Here is a 23,017-nt window from a genome sequence, read left to right as displayed (position 1 = left end):
CAATCCACTCTGGACCCAATTTATAATGCAGATGTTAAGCTCTAAAGCTCTACATGACTTGGGAACAGGTTAACTGAGAGATTACCTCCTCCTGTGTAAGCATACCTAAACCTCAATATCTTCTTTGGAGGATCTGTACCAGGTGCTCATGCTAAGTGAAATGAGATTTGTTGCTACCAAAGATAGGGCCTTTTTTGGTGGTGGCCCTTGGTTGTGGAATACCATCCTCAGGGAGGCTCACGGGGACCTTCCCAGTAGCCTTTTTGACACTAGAGAGGGAACTATTTGTTCACTCAGCCTTTTAAATTCTGTTGTCAACCAGTTTTGGGCTGGTTTTATTCTGAGCTGTAAATAGTTGGTGTTATCTTTGCTGCAAGCAAAGTTTTCTTTGGTCTTTTGCTGGTTTTAATTACTCTATATTGTATTTTCAATAATATTCTGTTGTTGTTACCTTCTATTATAATACAAATGTTTTTGTTGTTATTTTGCCAATCCAAGAGCAAGCACTTCAGCTTTGCTGTCAATATTTTGCCCTCAAACCTCTTAGTCCTCATCAATGAAACCTGGATTGGTGCCGCTGCCTTCATCCCATTCTACGGTGCCCTCCAGATACCGCTCAACACCAACTCCCATCATTCCCAAACATTGGCCATGCCCTCTGGGGCTGAAGGGACTTGGGAGTCCAACAGCTAGAGGGCATAGTGTTGACTACTTCTGTTTTGTGTGATTAAAAATTCAAATGGTGCCTTAAGATCTATATATATGAGAAACTGTTCTTGTGAGGCGTGTGATGGTGGAACAGTGACACCAAAGCCAGCGGCAGTGAGTTGGCACCTTGCACAGATGTCTTCTCCTTCCCACCTGTGAACTGGTTTCCCTTGAAACATCACCCTGGAAAACGATGGATACATCTGACAACAGTATATTGAATTCTCTTCAGACATCGCCCCTTGTTTTGAGGAAAGTCTCTATGCCCCTTGTTTCTTATGTAAGCTAGGAGGGAATGGACCCAAAATATATTTCTATAAGCAGCATCTGACTGTTACTTACGACATTGCCTTGCGTAAGGAGCTCCACTAGTCAGCCTGTTCAGCGTGGTGCCATACTGAAGAGCCATATGCCATGTTTTGGGCTGCCAACAAATCAACATTACAATAATTTGCAGACTGTTTTATATTTCCTCAAATTGGGAGTCTATGTAATTAGTTCCTCAGAACAGCCTGGAGGAAATACAGTCTGCTATTTAGGCAGAATTAATGCCCTTGATCTCTCAGTTGTGATTAAAAGAAATCCTAGCTACCAGTACCAAGAACTGGAGGAGAGATCTATGCTGGGGTATTCTTTCTCCAATCCTGCCTTAATTGCAAAACTGTTTGTGGCCAGTTCTTATGAGAACCTGCTGACTGGCACAAAATGTGCTTGCCATAATTGTTAATGAAAGATGAGTAGTCTCAACTACAGATCTCAGCAGACACGACCAAACTAGCTGTATTAATCACAAACAGCAGTACCTTGGTTACTAACCCAACCCCTACCCCCTAAGTATCCTAGAAGTGGCTCTGGCGTCTATGCATGCTCAGCTAAGGATGTATGAGTGTCTTGTCCCTTGCCCCTGAAGGGAATGGGCTTTTGAAAACATTCAGAGCAAATGCTCACAAAGACTTGAGCTTCCTGCAAAGAGTCAGTCTGAATATTTGCAAAAAGCTTGGAGGGCAATAGAAGGCCCTGCACACCCTCCAGGCATTGGTAGAGTGCCTTTTCCAATCAGAGATGTGACTGGGACATCCAGTCCCAGGATCCCCAGTTGGAAACTGACACCGTTCATATCATTTCTGATGGAGAGAATGCCCCTGAGGCTCTTTTTTGAGTCCTCTGATCAAAGGCTCACGATAGCCTCTGTAATTTCAGCTTTATATCCTCATACCCGCTACCTGTGTTTGACAGTGGTTGTAATAATGGCATTTTACTATAGGCTGTGAATGTTTACTCATCCAAACACTTTGATCATTACCAACTGCAATAATCTATATGAGAGCACTTAGGCACTACTGCTGGTAATATATCCTTAATGACCACTGAATTTTTTACTGTGCAAATATTTACTTGAGCAATAAGAAAAAAACCAAAAACCTGCCTCTTGCTCTGATCCCTTACTGCCCATGACATTAGTTATCCATAACAGAGTGTACACAAATGAACATATACATACAGGGCTTTCAAACAAGCAGGTCCCATGTGGATTCTGAGGTGGTACCTGTGCAAGAGGACTGTGCTGTATCAGAAATGGCACATCATCTGAGTTGGCTTTAGCTCAGAGCTCACCAGGACTCTGGAACAAAACCTGTTTTGTGCAAAATAGTTTAGCCCTTGAACATGTAAAGCAGACTGCTACTACATAATGTAGTTTTAACTGAAAGAGAACTATCAGGATTTACTGTAATACCCTCTGCATGGGGCTGCCCTTGAAGATGATTCATGCATTTCAGCTGTTGCAAAATTATTCTGTTCATCTCCTGATCAATATGGGGAGGAATCAACATATTCAGTTGCAATTGTATTGGATTTCAGGCCACATTTAACGTAAGAAACATAAGATCTAAGAAGAGCTCAGCTGGAAGGAGCCAAAGGCCCATTTGGCCAAGCATTCTGCTCTCACAGTGGCCAACTAGATGCCAATGGAAGCCCTCAGACAGGGCCTGAACCCAGCACTGCTCTTCCCACTTGTGATTCCCAGCAAGAGGTATTCAGAGGCCAGTTTTAGGGATTTAGGGATTTTTATAGGGACGTGGGTGGCGCTGTGGGTTAAACCACAGAGCCTAGGACTTGCCGATCAGAAGGTCGGTGGTTTGAATCCCTGCGACGGGGTGAGCTCCCATTGCTCGGTCCCTGCTCCTGCCAACCTAGCAGTTCGAAAGCACCTCAAAGTGCAAGTAGATAAATAGGTATCGCTCCTGCGGGACGGTAAACGGCGTTTCCGTGTGCTGCTCTGGTTCACCAGAAGCGCCTTAGTCATGCTGGCCACATGACCCGGAAGCTGTCTGCGGACAAATGCCGGCTCCCTCGGCCTATAGAGCAGGATGAGCGCGCAACCCCAGAGTCGGTCACGACTGGACCTAATGGTCAGGGGTCCCTTTACCTTTACCTTACCCTTTCGAGGCCATCTGAAACCTGAAAAGAGTAGAAATACAGCAAACATAAAGCAACCAGCAGAGAGAAAAGCCCTTTCTCCAATAGCCAGCCACTGTACCTCTGTTGGCAAGCAAACATGAAGAAGGGTCTCTGTTGAGTGTCTCCATACATAGGCAGACACTTGTGGAAATAAACTTACCTTTAAAGCAGAGATAGGCAGCCTGTGGCTGTTCAGTTGCTGCAGGAGTCCATTAGCTCCAGCTAGCATGGCCAATAGCTAGGGGTGAAGTCCAGCAACATTTGGAGAGTCATAGGTTCCCCACTCCTGCCTTCAAGTCATTCTTGGCCTGGGACTCACATGCCATAGAGGCCACCTCTTTGGCCTTTGTGCATCTGCATGCAGAAGCTTAGGTCCTGCTCCGTAAGCCCTTGCTTTGCAAGGATGTGGGTGGGCCCTCTACTACAGTAGCCCCAAGGTGATGGAACAACCTGTCTGATGATGGGCCTTCCTCTCTACCCTTTGTAAAAGCTGCAAGACAACTCCCCTCCCCCCATTAGCACCCAGTGAAGTGGGCTCTTTGTGTGCTTTGCAGGTTTGATACTACCCTGGAGGTTGTTAATGTAAAGAAGTGATGGACAACCTGCCGCCCTCCAGATGTGGTGGGACTACAACTCCCACCATCCACAATCCTTGGCTATGCTGCCTGGGGCTAACAAGAGCTGGACAACATCCAGAGTGCTACAGGTTTGCTATCACTGATGCGATTGCTAAATTTGTCTTTTTTTGAATATGGCATCAGATTGTGCTTTACTGTTATTTTAAATATATTTAATTGCATGCTTATTTGACACCCCCTCAAAAAGCAGCAGCAGCAGCAGCAGCAGCAATAATAATAATAATAATAATAATAATAATAATAATAATTGCATAGCTCCTGTGGATCAGTCCTTACTTACATAAAAATCAGCTTACTTGCCAGCTAAGTTTATGCCATCAGCTCAGGGACTAATTGCCCATTATGCAGAAATGCATATAGGACAGAATTGAAGTTGTTTGCTTTGTTTGTTTGTGTTGCTGCTTATTATGTTTGTGTACCACCTATGCCAGTGACGGGGCTCTATGCTAAAGCCTGTAGGCAATTTACAACATACAAATTAGGAGATACAATTAAAAATCCATAAATACAATTACATAAGAACATCAATAACCTACCCCTCCATTAAACAAAGCTATATGGGGGGGGGGGAATTCATCGTCCAAAACAACAACAGCAGTGAACATTAAATCTGTCATCAGGAAGAATATGTTAACTGTAAAACTCTAAAAATTGGGCTAATTTTATTAATATTAAATTATTAATTAATAAAATTACTTTAAAACTAATAAAACAGCTAAAATTGACTAAAAAGCCTGAAAAATATGTCTTTGACTTGTGCAGTTTTGGGATGTTGGGATTTGGAGGAGAAAAGTAGCAGAGTGGAAGGAAAATGTGTTTTAAACTCTGCTGGAGGAAAGGCACCTGTCCTAGTTTGAAACGAATAAGATGCAAGTGAATATAGAGTTTAGCGGCCCTTCTGTTATCAGTTAGCTCTCTTCGTGAGAACAAACTCCTTGATCTGAAGGTCCTTTTTACTCTCTGTATACAGCCATTTGGGGGAAAAACAACAACAACCATGCAAATATATTTCTTCACCTTTGTCTTCATTTATTTTTATTCCTACCACGGCCCTACATTTCAGGACATTCACAAGTCTTTCTAAGCCAGTTTACAGGTTGTCATTGAAATACATTACTGTGGTACCTCGGGTTAAGTACTTAATTCGTTCTGGAGGTCCTTTCTTAACCTGAAACTGTTCTTAACCTGAAGCACCGCTTTAGCTAATGGGGCCTCCCACTGACGCTGCGCCACTGGAGCATGATTTCTGTTCTCATCCTGAAGCAAAGTTCTTAACCTGAAGCACTATTTCTGGGTTAGCGGAGTATGTAACCTGAAGCGTATGTAACCTGAAGTGTATGTAACCCGAGGTACCACTGTATTTAGAAATAAGCAATGAACAATATTGTTGTATAAAGTCATCACGGCATTTCCTCACAGGACAGTAAGTGGCAGATGGCTCCAAGGAGCAGTCTAGCTGGAACAGGAACAGGTCCTTGACACCTTCTTCACCAGCCTCCCTCCCTCTCTTGGGATCCTTCCCATGAGGTAGTAGGTGGTAGGCTACCTTGGGGGCAGAAGAGAGAGGACAGTTCAACTAGGCCAGGCTCTGACATCTTTGGCTTTGGCCACAGTCCTGCCTATCCCATGTTTACTTCTGCTCTTCTTCCTAGGCATAGGTCTGAGCAGTGGCGTAGCGTGGGGGGTGCAGGGGGGCCCGGCCGCACCGGGCGCAACTTCTGGGGTTAGGGCAAATCCACGGGTTAGGGGGCGCAAATCCACGGGTTAGGGGGTGCAAATCACTTGCCTTGCCCCGGGTGCTGACAACCCACGCTACGCCACTGGGTCTGAGAGGTTTTTTGTTTGGCCTGCTGTTTCCCCAGGAAAACCTCACCGAATTGGAGGAAGTTCCAATCCACAGAAAACCCGATTCATCTGTAAACTACGGGGTTTCCCAGGGAAAGTGGCAGGGCAAACGAGAAACGTACTGGACCCGTGCCTAGAAAGTGTGGACAAGCTCTTCTTCACCTGTCTGCCTCACTGTCTCTTCCCTTGTTCACAGCGACCATAGTCAAGTCCCAGGAACCTTAGGATAGGTCACAAGGCTGTGGTGCCAATGGGAGCTTTCGTCCTGAGGTTGTTAGTGGTCCTGATGGAATGTTTGCTCTGCACTTTTTAAAAAACATGATTTGTTCCCAAGTGATGTCATTGGGCCTCCGTATGACAATTATTTATTGTCACTGATTTATTAATCACATTTGAAACCTTTCAAAGACCCGTTTATCCAGCTGGAAAAGCCAATTTATTTATGCTGGGAATGAGCAGAGCTATAGGAAACCAGCATAACTGATGGCGTAATTTAATATGTATATTTTGTATTCACATTGGTGAGTTGTAAAGTTTTATCCTTAATGCCCAAATAATAAAAAAGCAGGAGGGATGGGGCACATTCTGCTGTCTTCCTTTGGCCTAGGCAGTTTATTGCTGAGGAAAGCTGTTGCCAATTCTCCATCTGAACTATCTTGATTTTCTGCCTGTCTACCAGCTGCCCAAATTCACCCTGTCTGACTATGGCCTGTTTGCCCCAAGGTGCTTGCTTGCCCCTGTGCCTGAGTGCAGGATGCAAAGCATATCCTCCTCTCCCACTGAGTTTTCCTTTCTCTCACCAGCACTTGCGTGCTATATATTAAAGACTGTGAAGCCTGGGAAAGAATATGTGGTGGATCTGGTAGGGAGAAAGAATCACCTTTCCGCTGAAAATTATATGACGCCAACAAATGGAAACAGCCGCCTTAAATGACAGGGGGACCATCTGGACCATACGTCATCTGCCGAATCAACAGCATCCCATAAACCATTCCAAGTGTCTCAGCAGGGTCTAAAACTTGGCATGTGATAGTTACAACTGACAGAAGGATTGAATGGGAAGAGCCAAGAGCTGTAAGACACATCCGGCTTGAAACTCATTGTGAAATTATCTGATGACATTATTACTGCAGCAAGGACCAATTTCATCCCAGTATCGTCAACCACAATTGGCACATTTCTATAGTTAGTATTAGATAAAAGAAACCTCTTGCATATTCTGTATTGCTTCAGCCTCCACACACACAGAGATTCTTCACACTTTAAAAATGTTTATTTGGAAGTGACAGTCGAATCCATTGCAGGTATTATCTTCAGACTTCAATCCCAACTCAGTCATGATCCTCACAAGGTGACCTTGGACCAGTTGTTGTCTATCAGCCCATCCAAACTCACAGGATTGTTGTGAGACTGCACAGCGTACGCTACCTTGAACTATTAGGAGGAGCAGTAGATATATATCTGGAGAACAGAAAACACTTGTTTTATTAGTGATAATTTCTTTTAATTATTTCCAAAATGTATACCCCACCATTTTACAGAATAACCAAGGTGGCTTAAAATTAATAAAATAGTACAGTGGTACCTCGAGTTACCGATGCTTCAGGTTACAGACTCTGCTAACCCAGAAATTGTACCTCAGGTTAAGAACTTTGGTTCAGGATGAGAACAGAAATCGCGCAGCGGTGGCACGGCGGCAGCAGCGGGAGGCCCCATTACCTAAAGTGGTACCTCAGGTTAAGAACAGTTTCAGGTTAAGAATGAACCTCCAGAATGAATTAAGTTCTTAACCCAAGGTACCACTGTATTTAGGTACTGCTTTTTGACAAATCTAAATGATGCACAGACAACTTTTCTGCAATCTTTACAGCAACCCTACATGGTAGGCCATGGAATCAAAGAAGGTGAGTGTTATTATTTCCATTCTGCAGATAGCTGCGGCTAAGAGAGTCTTGCCTATCTGAGCCACTTACAGAGGTGAGATCTGAACCCAGGACCTTCAAGCTCAACATCTTAGCAATGACACCCTGCCAGCAGTCAGCAGTGCTTGCTGCATCATTCAGACACCCCACAGTAAATAAACAACAGCAGCAGCAAGTAATTTCCTTGCCCATCTCTACTTTCCTCCCTGAGAGATTATCTGGTAAATTTCTTTTCATCTGTACCCTGTTATTTTGCTCGGTTATTATTGAAGATCATGTGGACTCTACTCCCAGAATAAACTGCATGCAGTCAAGTCATGGGTGAGTGACACTTCTGCTGTGCGGCCCAGGGGGAAGGCCCCATCTTGTTGTTTTGCTGTTCCCTCTACCATTCTAAGAAACTGAATTGGCCTTGCCTGTTTCCCCAGACCTCTTTCATGTCGCTTATACATTCTCTTTGCCCTAGAGCATCCTTGACCAATTGCTGCCTTGGTTTTACACCACCTCCATTTACAATCAAAAGATGTTCCTTGCAGGAAGCCAGTGAAACTGAAACAAATCTCTCAGGGGATGCCCGGGTCGCTGTCGTTTGGCTTTCCCCATTCTGATTGGTCACAGATAATTGCTTAAGGAGCTGCTTGTGTCTGCATCTCATCCTGTCACCCATTGCCTCTGATTAGCAACAGAGGAATTTCCTGGTGTGTGTGTGTGTGTGTGTTAAGTTAGTACCTCATTAAAGTGCTAAAAGAACATCCCAAAGACCCAAGACTAGCTCAGGCCATAAACCTCCTTTCCTAACTATTGGCCAATTTCTGCTTTGTTGTTTCTTTTGTCCTCCTTTCTTTTTTTTTTAAGCTATGCTGACATTGTGCAAAAGTACCCCTTGACCACAGAGACTTGGCAACTTTCTTCTGCTGATTTCTTTTGTCTGTGTGCGGTGGGGGAGAGGTGATGGCACTCTTTTTGTGTTTGCACAATCCCCAGCTACTTCACAAGCCCATTGCAAGATTCCTTCTTCTGCCTGCTCTTTTTTTAGTATGACACATACACATTTCTAATGTGTGTGCATTCTACCACTGCTTTAACAATCCCTCTTCCCAAAGAACTCTGGGAATTGCAACTCTGTGAGGCAGAGGTGCCAACTTGAGAGGGAGATGGGGTGGGGTTTGATGTCACGCGCGTGATGTCACACACGCAATGTGCAATGTCGCATCACAATGTCAAGATGTTGGGAAGAGCAAGGGGCGGCAGCGCAGCTTCAATGGCTGGCGGTTCCTTCTCTCTGGCACTCGTTCTCCTCTTCCTCCTCCTACAGCTGCCACCAGCCGGGGGCTGCTTCCCCCTTCCTTCCCCTCCATGGCAGGAGGAGGAGGAGAAGGCCACTGAAACTGCACTGTGCTTGGCACCGTACTTGGCCCCCTCCACCCCTGCTTCTTTTTAACATTGATGGGGGGAGCCCCCACAAATAATTAGGCGGACTCAAAAGAGCTGGGCCCCTAGGAGTTGGCACCCCTGCTATGAGAGGAATAGAGGTCTCCTAACAACTCTCAGCACCCTTCATAAGCTACAACTCCCAGGAGTCTTTGAGGGAAGCCATGTGCTTTAAATGTATGGCCCCCCAAAAGATCTTCTCCATACAGAGCTCCTTGGGTGTTAATATCAACAGTAGGAGCCTTCTTTGTAGTTCCACCACCTTCAAAAGCCTGGGGTGGTGGTCCAGCAGAGGGCATTCTTTGTGCCATCCCCTACATTGTCAGTTTTTGTTGTAGGCTGAAGGCACACCTATTTATCCTGTCCTTTAGCACATGAGACATACATTTTTAGGACCCACGAAATTCTTGTGATCACAATGTTGCATTTTAAATTGTTGTGACCCGCCCTGGGACCTTGGGGTGAAGGGTGGATAATAAAGCAAATGAAAAGTAATTAAAAGTAATCATATCACATTAACTGTTGTGTCTTCATTACATCAACACAAAATGAAAGGCTATCCTGGAGGGTAATAGGATGTGAACTGTGCTACCAACATTTAGAACCAAGGATGTGGACTGGTGACAAGCAGGTCCTACTTGGCAACTTGTGGCAATGTAGCAGTTTTTTAGCGTTTGGGTCAGCATGCAAGCCCGTTGAATTCCACACTGATTTCAGTGAGCTCATGCAGCCTGTATTCCTAGTTCACTGTACACCGTTTTCAAATACCTTGTTTATGCTGAGAGTGATTAAATTCCATGAAGTAATAGAGAAAGAATCTGCCTACGTTTTGACCCTCTGCACATCAGTAGAGGGAAAATTATATTAGGCTGCAATTCATGTTGGGAATCGGAGCTAACGTGATGTGCATATATGGCAGGCTTCAGGCTGGGATCCAGGTAAGGGAGACTGCTAATTGTAGGCAGATGTGGGTACAGGCTGAACAAAAATTAGTGCAAGCAAGCAGTGGCGTAGCGTGGGGGGTGCAGGGGGGGCCAGCCGCACCGGGCGCAACTTCTGGGGGTTAGGGAAATCCACGGGTTAGGGGGCGCAAATCCGTGGGTTAGGGGGCGCAAATTACTTGCCTTGCCCCGGGTGCTGATAACCCACGCTACGCCACTGCAAGCAAGGTGAACAGCTGTGGTCTCTACAGCTTCAGCTCAAATGGAGCGTATGAGGAACAATGCACAGTGAAATGTTCATGGAAGTCACTTCTGGCCACAATCCAGAGATATAAACATGCAGTAGTGGGCCGCAATTAGGGATCCGAGAGAAATCCCATTCAGATCGCATTTAAAAGCAAACCTACCTAGTTCACACAATGCATGATCTGTAACACAACCATCCTTTGAAATCACCCTTCTCTGAATTTTGCATTGCGGTTCTCTAGCCATGTAATGTGTCCAAAAATGCATATGCTGGGGCAAAGTCTGAATAAAAATGCATGTATTAGTGAAAAATAAAAATAAAAGTGCATATAATAGTGAAAATAGCAAACGAAATTGGCAATTTCCTCAGGTAGTGCAATGGGTCAGTGTGTCTGGCTGTTAAGCAAAAGGTTGGTGAGCCCACCCAGGGACGGCTGTGGGCAGAATTCCTGCATTGCAGAGGGTTGGGCCAGATGACCTTTGGGGTCCCTTCCATCTCTACAATTCTATGAAAATATATGGGGAAATTGCTTTGCAAAAAAAATGTGTATATTAGGCAAAATTACATACCAAATTGTGTATATCAGGAGACATTTGCACTAAAATGCTGATGAGGACTTGAACAAAATTCACAACTTGCTATGGAAATGTGGAGAACTGAATTTAAGCCTGGAAATTTTGTGAAACAGAGAGAAAGCAACAGTGACAGATTTGAGCATAACTAACTGCAGTGCATGCAGATCTTTCTGAACCTACCCATTGGTCGATAGCCTGAGTTCTGTCACCCGTGGTTGCTGACTGTTTCACAAAGCAGATGCAGGGGAGCTGCTCAGAGGTAGTTGTGAACATCTTCCACCTCCTCCTTGCCCACCTGACAGAATGGCACAGGTGCCTTCCACACTAAGGAGAGGCCAAGGAGGCCTTTTCTGACAGTGCAGCAAAAGTAGCACCAGGGTCAGGTTTAGCTTCTCAGATTACAACTTTTTGTGACTAAGTACCCTGGCCCTTAGGGACGCGGGTGGCGCTGTGGGTTAAACCACAGAGCCTAGGACTTGCCGATCAGAAGGTCGGCGGTTCGAATCCCCACAATGGGGTGAGCTCCCGTTGCTCGGTCCCAGCTCCTGCCAACCTAGCAGTTCGAAAGCACGTCAAAGTACAAGTAGATAAATAGGTACCACTCCGGCGGGAAGGTAAATGGCGTTTCCGTGCACTGCTCTGGTTCGCCAGAAGCGCCTTAGTCATGCTGGCCACATGACCCGGAAGCTGTACGCCGGCTCCCTTGGCCAAAAAAGCGAGATGAGCGCTGCAACCCCAGAGTCGGCCATGACTGGACCTAATGGTCAGAGGTCCCTTTACCTTTACCCTGGCCCTTAATCCATCATAATGTCATGGGGAGAGTGTCAGATTAGTTAGGATTGGGGGAATCCAGGTTCAGATCCTCACTCAGCCATTGGGTGACCTTGGGCCAATAGCTCTCTCTCAACCTGAGCTACCTCACAGGGAGGTTGAGAGGAACAAATAGAGGGCGAAACCAGGCATGTTGCCTTGAGCTCCTCGGCGGAAGCCAGAATATGAACGTAGCACATTAAAAACAACAGACTTCAGAAAAGAAAATAACAGGACATGGGAGAGGGAAGGCAGGCAAATGGAAATATTGGAAAGCCTAGCTTAATTTGTGTTGACTTTCACCTGTTTTCAGTGCCAGGGCTCAACTATGGAAAATGAAGTAGAAATTGATGGTGTTGCCTCTGAGCAGGTGCAGAGCGCCCTTTATTTCACAATGGAGGGCAGAAGTACATGTTATGATGCATTGGATTCTCAGTCCTGTTTCGATTTGTGGGGGCGAATTGGAAAGTGAGAGATATTTCTTAACCCTTCCACTGCCCGCCAGTTCTTTCCTTCATCATTTCACCTCGACTGTTTTCCCCATGGCTCCCTCTCACAACCAGCTTCAAGCCTGGAAATAAGCTGACGGGAAAAGGAGAAGCTGTGAGGGATAAATGGTGAGTGGGGGGGTGTTATATACTCTCCCCCATTACCTTTACTTGGCAAACAAATGTTTGGGAAGCGCAGACTTCCTCCTGGCAAGGTTTCATTCCATTCTGAGCAACGGCAAGAAACACTTCACACATACATCAAGGAACAGGCGGGAAAGCTTCCAGATCAGAGGGTGTTGTTTCCAGACAGACTTCAGCTCTGGCATCTTTTTTTCCTAGAAATCAGGAACCCATGCGACCAAAGTAAATAGAAGGCTGTAATTGTGCTGCTTGACATTTTCAGGCCCGGCAATTGACATTGCTGAAGCAGTCTGACACAAATTCCACAGCCGAGAAAGACGTGTGGGGAAATGCATCACACATAGAAGCGGCTGTGGGCTCCTGATGCAATCTGACCCTCCCCTGGTCAACTGCTGTGGGCATGACGCTTGCCTGCTTCTGGTTTAAAGAGATTCAAGCTCTCCCGGGTGCTCCTCCCATCTGAGCCGGCCTGCGTAAACCAAGCGCAGCAGCAGGGGTGGGGAAGACATCGCTTTGGTTTGTCCATCAGAATTTGCTAGACGAGGGATATGATCGATGGCAGCTCTTTCGGGACAAGCCGTATGGAGCCCTGTCCCACCCTGATTCGGGCCATGTGGCACGTAGACACAAGCACCCTTGTGCGCACGCACATGTACACACACTGCTACAAAGCTATCCTTGTATAAACTTTATCAGGAAGTCATCTGGACAGAGTTTTCCAGACTGCTGTATTTAACTCTTCCCTGATGCTGGTCTGAATTTATACTGTCTGATTATTCCCACAGATTAAACAGTCTGTTTCCAGTTGTTCCAGTTGTCTATGAATCACTTCCATACTCTGGCCGATGATCTATAGTCCAGTAAGGAACTCCGGCTTTTCTACATGGATTTGGGCAATAATTTGGAATGCACACCTTTGGACGAGGTGTCAGATTATAGCACAGATTCGGCCAAGTTGCACAGAATTAATGTTTCAGTTACAGATAGGTAGCCGTGTTGGTCTGCCATAGTCAAAACAAAACAAATTCCTTCCAGTAGCACCTTAAAGACCAACTAAGTCAGTTCTTGGTATGAGCTTTCGTGTGCATGCACACTTCTTCAGATACACTGAAACAGAAGTTTCCAGACCCTTCTATATAGTGAGAAGGTGGGGAGGGGTATTACTCAGAAGGGTGGTGGGAATGGGTGATTGGCAGATAGCTGTGATGAGCCTGTTGACCTCTTAACGACTGCAATAGGTCTTACAGGAAAAAGCAAGGGGTGAAAAGGTGAAAAATGGCTTTGTCATGTATAATGAGATAAGAATCCAAGGTCTTTGTTCAGACCAGGCTTCTCCATGGTTTTAAGTTTGGTGATAAGTTGTAATTCAGCAGCTTCTCTTCACCCCTTGCTTTTTCCTGTAAGACCTATTGCAGTCGTTAAGAGTCGTCAACAGGCTCATCACAGCTATCTGCCAATCACCCATTCCCACCACCCTTCTGAGTAATACCCCTCCCCACCTTCTCACTATATAGAAGGGTCTGGAAACTTCTGTTTCAGTGTATCTGAAGAAGTGTGCATGCACACGAAAGCTCATACCAAGAACTGACTTAGTTGGTCTTTAAGGTGCTACTGGAAGTAATTAGAATTAATGTTTGTTGATTGCATTTGCACTTCATCTTTCCTCTAAGGAACATTTGAACCAGTGCACCAACTCCGGCCAGATCCTGAACTGAATAGGGCCGATTTAGGTCAATCTGGGATTTGGCCAGAGCTGGTTGAAGCAGCCCTAGACAAGTCAGATTGGGTCCACGTGGAGGAATCTGAGGATTCCAAAAAGTAGGTGGGTGGGAAGCAAAGAGAGTTGGAAAGCAGCAGATGGAGGGAGAGGGGAGAAGAAGTAATTGAGATCACATGGAATCTGCCCCCATCCTTTGTGGACTAAATGAAAATGAAACACGAAACAATGATTTACAGAGCAGGAGAAGGAGCAAGTGGTGAGGCTGGGTGTGCTGAGTAGGTATGTGAGGATAACAGATCAAAGGAGCGTAAGGGCATCTCTTAAGGGCACACATTTTATTTTATTTGTTTATTGCATTTATTGCACCTTTTCAAACTCGAGGTGATACAGTGGTTCCCTGGGTTAAGTACTTAATTCGTTCCAGAGATCTGTTCTGAACCTGAAACTGTTCTTAACCTGAAGCACTACTTTAGCTAATGGGGCTCCTGTTGCTGCCACGCTGCCGGAGCCCGATTTCTGTTCTTATCCTGAAGCAAAGTTCTTAACCTGAAGCACTATTTCTGGGTTAGTGGAGTGTGTAACCTGAAGCGTATGTAACCTGAAGCATATGTAACCCGAGGTACCACTGTATATGCGGTTCTCCCCCTCCACAACAACCCTTTGAGGTAGGTTATTTTGAGAGACAGTGACTGACCCAAAATCACACCGTGAGCTTCATGGCGATTCGAACTCTGGTCTCCCATGTACACTCTTAACTGTTACACCACACTGGCAGGAGAGATACTATGATCATAAAGGTGGTTTTCTCAGGGTGAGGCTCATTTATTATACTGCGAGTGTGCTGACTCATGCAATTTAACTAAATGCAAGAAACTCAACATATAACATGTGTATTACTTGGTGGAAAGGCCTTTACTTTTTCTTTTTTTTAAAAAAACAAACCTCTATTTTTAAAACCCTAATTTAAAAGGCTTCAAATTGCTTCAGGACCCAGATCCAAGTCAGACTGGGACCTTTCTGAAGCACTGGATCGGGCCTCAAATATGATGAGGGCAGGGCATGTGTACAGCCCCAGTTTTAACCTTACAACCCTCAACTGCTTAAAAATAAAAGCAAGTGGATGAGGAGCGCCAGTAGCACATCTCCTGCATAATGTGCAGCTTGGTCCTCCAACCTCACTAGAATTGCCTTGGCTTCTGGCATTACAGTTTTCACATAGGGGAATGCTGGAGCACAGGAACTCACGAGATGTTCCTGAGTACCTGAGTTTAGTAATAGTAAGTGGTGTCCATTACAGCTAGATTACATTTGTGGATCTTTAACATCTGCATCCTTAGAAGGCAAATAAACAGGGAAGGAAGTTCTTAAGAGTCTTTCATTGTTTATCTTTGTCACTTCCGAAAATAACCACATCTTGAGCAAAGAAGTGCCTTGCTGGTCATTTCACTCATTGATCAGCAGAGCAACAGACACAAATGGGCCCATGAAAAAACAGATTATGTCTTGCTACTCCAAATGATTCCATCAAAAAACGACATGAAATAATATATATAAGAGATGATGACGACACCACAATCTTACATGTTCTTTAAAGCCGTGATATCACCACAGGCAGCAGAGAACCTGACATCTTGCACTGCACCTCACAAGGAATCTGAGGCACTCAGCTAGGGATTGAGTGGGTTGTGGAATTCAGAGTTTATCCTTTGCAAACAGGTGCAGAAAGGGTGTGTCGCAGCGGGGGCTGACATCCAGCTACAGTTACAGGCCAAACACTGACATATTACACCAGTTTAAATTTGGAGGGATTCTTTCCTGCCAATTGGGTCCTTCTGGATTTACAGCACTAATTACAGCAAAGGTCCAGTAATAGAATGTTCACCTGGTTACAGTAGAAAATCTAGGTTCAATTTTTTTACTGAGTTTTGGACTTACCCAATAGAAAGCTGCATTGTACAAAGTCAGGTCATTGATTCAGCTAGTTCAATATTGTCTACACTGACTGGCAGCAGTTCTCCATGGTGTTGTGGTCAGAATGCCAGACTAGGACCTGGGAGACCTGGGTTCAATTCCCCACTCAGCCACAAAACTCACTTGCTGACCTTGGGCCAGACTCTTCATTTCAGCCTGGCCTACCACATAGGGTTGTTTGCAAAATGAAATGAAATGAAAGAGGATTGTTTGGATAAAAAGGATAAAAGGCAAATATACTCTGAAGAAATAAGCTTCTGCCCATAGACTCCCATAATTCATAGACACATGCATATGTACCAGGCATACAAGCCATGGATGCAAAACACTTGACTTCATATTCATAGTGCCCAGGTAATCAGCTGTCCCTTTCTGAGTTGGAAAAATCTAATCTCTAGGGTCTCTTTTGCTCACCTTACCTGCAGAGAATTTGGTCAAACTTTTCTATAGTCAGCTCAACATTTGCAGATATGGTGCCAGAATTTTACATAGCATTCAAAGTATGAGCTGCACATACAATTTGTTTATGCAGGATCAAAATCTTCTTTAACATATTATTTTTACTAGAAATCTTAGTCCCTCTTCCAGATCATCAGTCTTGTCTCTTTTCCTCCCTTCTTGCTTGTAGGCCCTGAGGTGCCTACACTGAGCTCTCCCTTTCCCCAGGAGATATTTATTCAGTTCCAGTCTTTCCTGGGCTCAACCTATTGCTTATCTACCCCCTTTCTTCAGCCATCCTAGCTCTGGACTTGCTGCTTCTAACTCGCCTGCCTCTCTTTGAAGCATCCTTCCCATTTAGCTTCCCCATCCTCATTGTGCTGTGAGCCCCTGGGGCTCCTCAAAACCATAGACCCTCTCACTTTCCTTACATAGGCACATGTAAAGGGCACCAGCATTGAAGAAACACAACCACTGCAAGCAGGGTGCTTGTGCTCTCCAGCCCTCTCAGTCCTCTTGCAGATTCAAATGGCTTCAATGCAACAGCTCAGCTAGTTTAAACATTAATATAAACAATGATAAAAGCTAGAGTTTATTAAAACAAAGCCATCAGAGAACCAGATCTTTTATGGAAAGTAGCATGAGAAGAGCATCTGCTCTTGTTCCTGGGAAGGCACAGTGAAGACATCAGAAGCAGGTTCTGTCATCATCATTTAATTTATATCCCACCTTTTTCAATGACAGCAACTCAACAGGCAGTTCCCAAAAGCCTACTGAAACAAGAAAGTCTTCATTGCTGGTATGATGGCTCATGGTGGGGGTGGGGGAGGGAAACAGTCTCTGAGGAAGGAGTCGTGAATCTTTTTCATTCCCATCTGGGCAACCTGACAGGGGCCACATACAAGTGGTGGGTAGAGTCAGAAGCAAAAGTGGGCTGGGCAACTAAGGTAACATTTACCTTTGTACATTTGCCTGGTTTCTACATGCAATCACCTACCCCTCTCTTTCCTCCAGCCAGCATGATCACAGATTAAGGACACATTCCAGCTAGGCAAAAAGCACTCACGTACTCTCCAACAGTCCTTTTTCCCCCTGGGGGGACGCAGGGAAACTCATACCCCTAAACATTTTGTGAATCTAACTTTGGCCTCATTGAGGGGCATTATTTCAATATGAGTAGAAAAATGAGAGTACCCCTAAACTTTTTTTAAAAAAAATAGGAAATAAAGCACTGCTCTCCAACATTCCTTAGCTGAAAATCGGGACGCTTGTTGCGCCATCTCATAAGTCACCTGGCTTGTGTGGGAGAGCAGTACCAAAAGATGCATGCTGCTGTGACAGTCAGCTGTCCGTCTCCCCTGCCACAGCCCATACCTGGCAGCTGATCACTCCCTTCGTCTGCCCTTCCTCTGCCCACATTGCACCTCAGGCCGCTATGACAGCGGAGGTGGTGGCTTGGGCAGCAGCAGATAGGGGTTGGCAAGAGCGTTGCACATGTCCACCACCTCTGCTCCGGCGGGGAACTGCCTCCCCTGCACACTAGGGTTCCGCTTCAAGTGCAAGCACTGTCCTCCCCAAACTCAGAAATGGTGGTGCTGAAGGGGGGAAATGGGATATTCTGGGAGCAAATCATAAACTGGGATGGCTTCTGTAATTCCAGGAATGTCCTGGAAAAACAGGGTCACTTGAAGGATGATGTGAAGCAGGAGCAGGAAGGGTCATGGCCTTGGGAGGGTGTGGCCAGGACCAGATAGGGAGATGCAGAGGGCTGCATGCAACAACAGCAGCAAGGATACTCGTCGCCAAGCACTGGAAAACCCAAGATTTACCCACACTGGAAGACTGGCAGATGCAACTGATAGACTACATGGAACTGGCCGAGATGACCGGCAGAATCCGAGACCTGGGAGAGGAGACGGTAGAAGAAGACTGGAATAAATTCAAGACCTACCTACAGAAACATTGTAAATTGTATGAATGTTAAGAAGGATGCTAGATTATAAATAACTTGGCACCATTAAGCTAGATGAAGTGATATATGAAGATAAGTTAAATTTAAGAAAAGACAAATTTTGGATAATTATTAGGCTAAATTTAAACTTTTAAGGTTTGAATAAATGATATCTAAAATTAGAGACACAACATTGGAAAATTAGATAACAAGAATGGAAATAAGGTGATAAATTGCTGGTTAGATATTTATAAATTAGGAACGCAGGAGCGGGAGATGCGAGGGAGTCCAAAGAAGTTAAGAAAATATGTTACGATATGTGTTACCTTGTTTCTTTATTTGTATTGTAATTTATAAAAAAACTTTCAATAAATATTTATATATAAAAAAAGGGAGATGCAGAGGGCTGCATTTGGCCCCTGAGCCTGCGGTTCCCCACCTCTGCTCTGTCAGCCTTCCCAAAACATGGAGGCCTTTAAAGGTAAACACCAATACCGTGAGTCATGTTTTAACTACCCCCCCCCCCGTTTTGTTTAATTTAATAGCTAAATGTGCTCCTCTGTGACATTCATGACTTGAAGATGCTTGCTCAGTGGCTTTTGAATGATGGCAGCAATTGACTAGCCATACCTGTTTGGGTGGGGGCTGTAATAAACAGTTTTGCAACTGGAATGTAACCAGCAACGAACATGCAAAGTTTTGCGGTTTGGTTGTGGGTGTGGGAGGAGAGAGGGATATGTTGTTTGCTTTGGGGTTAATTGGTGCTACTTTCGCTTCATTGCATTTGCTTCCCTGGTTCCCCAGGCTCAGCTTGTATATTTGCAAATAAGGAAAAAACACCAACAACACATCAATGGCTAACACTCTGCCCTTCAAAGGAAACAGATATAAGAACATAAGAAGAGCCAACTGGGACAAGCCAATGCCCCATCTAGTCCAGCATCCTGTTGTCACAGTGGCTAACCAGATGCTTGTGGGACATCCACAAACAGGACCTGAACACAAGCGCACTCTCCCCTCCTGCAGTTTCCAGCAACTGGTTTTTAGAAGTATACTGCCTCTCATCAAGGAGGCAGAGCGTGGCTTCTATCATGGCTAGTAGCCACTGATATACTTGCTGAACTCTAAATCCCATTGTACCTGGCAATAATTGGAGTTGGAGTTTCATGACATCTAGAGGACCGCAAGTAAGAATGAGGTAGAAACTGGATGCCCTATGCATTTAAGGGTGAACCTACCTAATTCACACCATCCGAAACAATAGGTAAGCTGAAACACATCCGCACTTCAACATTCACACTTCTCTGAATTTTGCAATGCAAAATAACATTTAAAAATGTGTCCTGTTAGGGACAATTGTGTTGCGAAACTGTCTTAGGCAAAATCACATACTAAAAGGGGTATAGCAGGAGAAACTCACACACTAAAAATCTGATCAATTAAAAAAACAGAATCACAAAGTAATGTGGAAAACTGAATTTAAGATTGGAAAAATGAGAAGCTGAAACTGCTGGGGCGACTGTAGAGTGAGATACAATATGAATCAAGAGGAAGATCTTAGTGCTTTGATTTTCCACTAACATCTGTGCGGTACAATATCATCAACTCCCCCACACCCTGCAGGAAAAGCCTCAAACAGTCCCAAGGAAAGGAAAACTGAATTAAAAGGGAGGCCTTTTACGAGTCCAATAGTTCAGCTAGCCGTGTGCGTATTCACACACTGCACACCAAATAATGTTGTGTGCTGACTCAAAAACACATCTTTGGTGGTGTATATCTTTCAGAGATTCGGTGTACAATATTTAGGAGGATAAAGGGTGTACTGAGCGAAAGTTCTGACCTTTCAGCAACCTGTTTGGGACCAACAAAGATTCAATTTAGCCATGTATGGTATAAACACCAAGGGGAACACAAGCAGCAAAATTAGAAAGGAATCTAATCAATAGCCCCAAAGATAAATGCCACTTTAGGCAGCCTTAATCTAAACTGTTGACAGAAGCCTATTCAGAGCCAAACGATGAATTCTAAGTGCAGCCCCCCTTCTGGGTGGGATAAGGTAGCACAGCCAAGCCAAAGTAATCAGTGTTTTATCTGTCTCCCTCACATTTAACTTCCACTCTCCTAGTCCTCTGGGAGGGCTCACGCTGGAAGCATTAAGAGCAGACTACGCCAAGTACTCCACTAACACATTTTGGAATCAAAGGTTTTACTGGAATCTATTGATTCCAGCAGACTTGTATAAGCCTGTGGTATTTTTAGTGAGAAGTCATGCACTTTGCAAATCACTAAAAAAAGGAAAAAAGTTCGGCTATGTGCAAATTGTCACAAGTAGCAAACAAGCTACAGCAGCAGTTCTGGCCATTCTTGCCTGGAAGTAAGATCCACTGAACTTGGTGAGACTTTCTTCTGGGTAGATTTGCATAGGTTTACGCTGGAAAATTACTTCCATAGTTCTTATTAAGCTATTCACAGCAGGGAATTTTCAGGAATTGGAGGCAGCCCTTGCCAAATGAGACTACTGGGGAATGATTATGCTTTGCAATGTTGCCTTGGAAGGGAAGAAAACAGGCAACAAGATGTGAAGGTTCTTGTTCAACTTTATTGTTTACTTCCTGTTTTGGAACGGAGGGCACCCGTGGACAGTGGCTGATGCTCGGAGCAGAGCCAGGTGAAATAAATGCTCCATTACAAAACCACAGAAACACTGACCAGCCTAGACCACAAAGCTGGACACTCTGAATATTCTGTGGATGAGACTTGTTCATGACCATATCTGAGAAACCGATTGGGGTGTGTGTGTGTGTGGATTGTGAAGACATTTGATTCAGTTCATATTTAAAGGTGAACTTACAAAACTTGCACTTTCTGAAATCATACGCAAATTGAAATGCAACCCTCGTTCACAATTCACACTTCTCTGAATTGGAATGCAGTTTTCCAGCCTAGTATCATAGAATCATAGAGCTGTAGCGTTCGTATGTACAAAAATGCATGGACTAAAGTAAAGTGTGCATATAAACGCACGTGTTTGTGAAAATAGCATAAAAATGAATTATATTAGGGGAAATTGCTTTGCAAAAATGTGTATATTGGGCAAAATTACATGCAAAATGTGTATATTAAGAGAAATTAACACTTTAATGCTGATAAATTTTTCAAAGGCCTTAAAAAAATAATCAAGCAATCACAAACTGAACTGTGCTGAAGATTGGGAAAATGAGAGGAAATAAAACTGACATATTCCCCCATCCCTAATGACAAGGGGGGGGGGGATACCCAAGGTGCATAAGTGAGAGAACTCCACTCCTGGCTTGTGCATGTTGATCTCGGGCTGCTTCAAAATTTCCCACATGAAATGTTTCTTTTCTATATGGTAGGCAGGCTAACAGGGTATGGTTTGCAAGCAGCTATCTTGTCTATTGTTCTGCCAAGTGAGTGGGAAGTTTTTAAATCAGCTGCTTTGATGCTACCTTGGCGTCATGAGTGGACTGCTACCTTGGCGTCATGAGTGGTGCTACCTTGGCGTTATGAGTGGACTGCTGATTTTGGCATGTGCTACCCTATTGGGACACGGGTGGCGCTGTGGGTTAAACCACAGAGCCTAGGGCTTGCTGATCAGAAGGTCGGTGGTTTGAATCCCTGCGATGGGGTGAGCTCCCGTTGCTCGGTCCCTGCTCCTGCCAACCTAGCAGTTCGAAAGCACATCAAAGTGCAAGTAGATAAATAGGTACCGCTCCAGCGGGAAGGCAAACAGCATTTCTGTGCGCTGCTCTGGTTCGCTACAAGCGGCTTAGTCATCCTGGCCACATGACCCGGAAGCTGTACGCCAGCTCCCTCAGCCAGTAAAGCGAGATGAGCACCGCAACCCCAGAGTCGGGCATGACTAGACCTAATGGTCAGGGGTCCCTTTACCTTTACCTACCCTATTGGGTGGAGCCATGGCCACATGGAAGACATCGTGATGATCTTTGCAGGTCTGCGCTCACATTTGAAGTAGTGGTTGGCAGGTGGGAGGAGAGATCTCTTCCCTGTGGCTATCCAGGCACTAATGCTGCAAAGTGAAAAGTGTGGAACAGGGAATGGACTCATTTTTGTGCCAGAATGCCAAAAGCAGCAAAAGGAAAGCACCATTCTAACCCCCAATCTTCCAGAGAAAAGGACAGTCCTATATGTATAGTGGCAGCAATCACCCAGCCTTGCCCTGGGTGGGAACGGGGCTGTGATATATACTCTTTCCACACCCATGGCCAGCTCATCAAATCACTCCACATGTCCTCCAGGCCTTCCTTCCTTATTAGATGAGGCTGCCACATGTTTACAGGTGAGGCTTTGCTATATTCAAGCTACCTGAGAGGTTCACATTACGATTTAAATGTCAACAAAAGGGAGCGGAGCAAAAATAGTTAATCCTTCATGCCTGAGCGCGTGACCGCACCAGAGGAATGGGAACATCTGTCCCCTTGCTTTGAGAAACGAAGGTGCTTCAGATTCTGCAGTGAGGTCACTATGTCACAACTGCTCTGTTTGTTTATGACAGTGTGCCTTGTCCCACACCCACATGGGACAGAAGCTCAATACGGCATTTGATGCATTTGATCAAAGGGGAAGTTGCTCAAACTCACTACCGGTTGCACAAGCTCCTTTTTGTTGTAGGTTCTGGGAATAGTCTTGGCATGGCTCTGACGGGTGGGAATGGGGAGCTATACACTTCAAGTTCTCCATTTTTGT

At 44.9% G+C, this 23,017-nt stretch overlaps 2 long non-coding RNA genes across 3 annotated transcripts; one reads left to right on the top strand and one right to left on the bottom strand.

Moving 5' to 3' along the window:
- Positions 1-4,210: 4,210 nt before the first annotated feature.
- Positions 4,211-5,927, top strand: LOC309340122. The gene is made up of 3 exons (XR_014155816.1): positions 4,211-4,927; positions 5,172-5,473; positions 5,640-5,927. It is a non-coding gene; the product is annotated as an uncharacterized lncRNA (long non-coding RNA).
- Positions 5,928-5,937: 10 nt separating this feature from the next.
- On the bottom strand, positions 5,938-13,165 carry LOC309340115. 2 transcript variants are annotated; one of them, XR_014155807.1, is made up of 3 exons: positions 12,231-13,165; positions 6,287-7,112; positions 5,938-6,254 (listed from the first exon to the last, which is right to left on the bottom strand). It is a non-coding gene; the product is annotated as an uncharacterized lncRNA (long non-coding RNA). The 2 variants fall into 2 exon arrangements; XR_014155808.1 differs by lacking the exon at positions 12,231-13,165 and adding an exon at positions 9,354-10,001 and having other exon boundaries at positions 6,287-9,318.
- Positions 13,166-23,017: the final 9,852 nt, after the last annotated feature.

This window comes from Podarcis erhardii, assembly GCF_964252035.2.
Source record: "Podarcis erhardii genome assembly, chromosome: 4".
Lineage (NCBI taxonomy): Eukaryota > Metazoa > Chordata > Lepidosauria > Squamata > Lacertidae > Podarcis > Podarcis erhardii.
The sequence above is the reverse complement of the archived record's forward strand: the minus strand, read 5'-3'. Positions and strand labels throughout refer to the sequence as shown.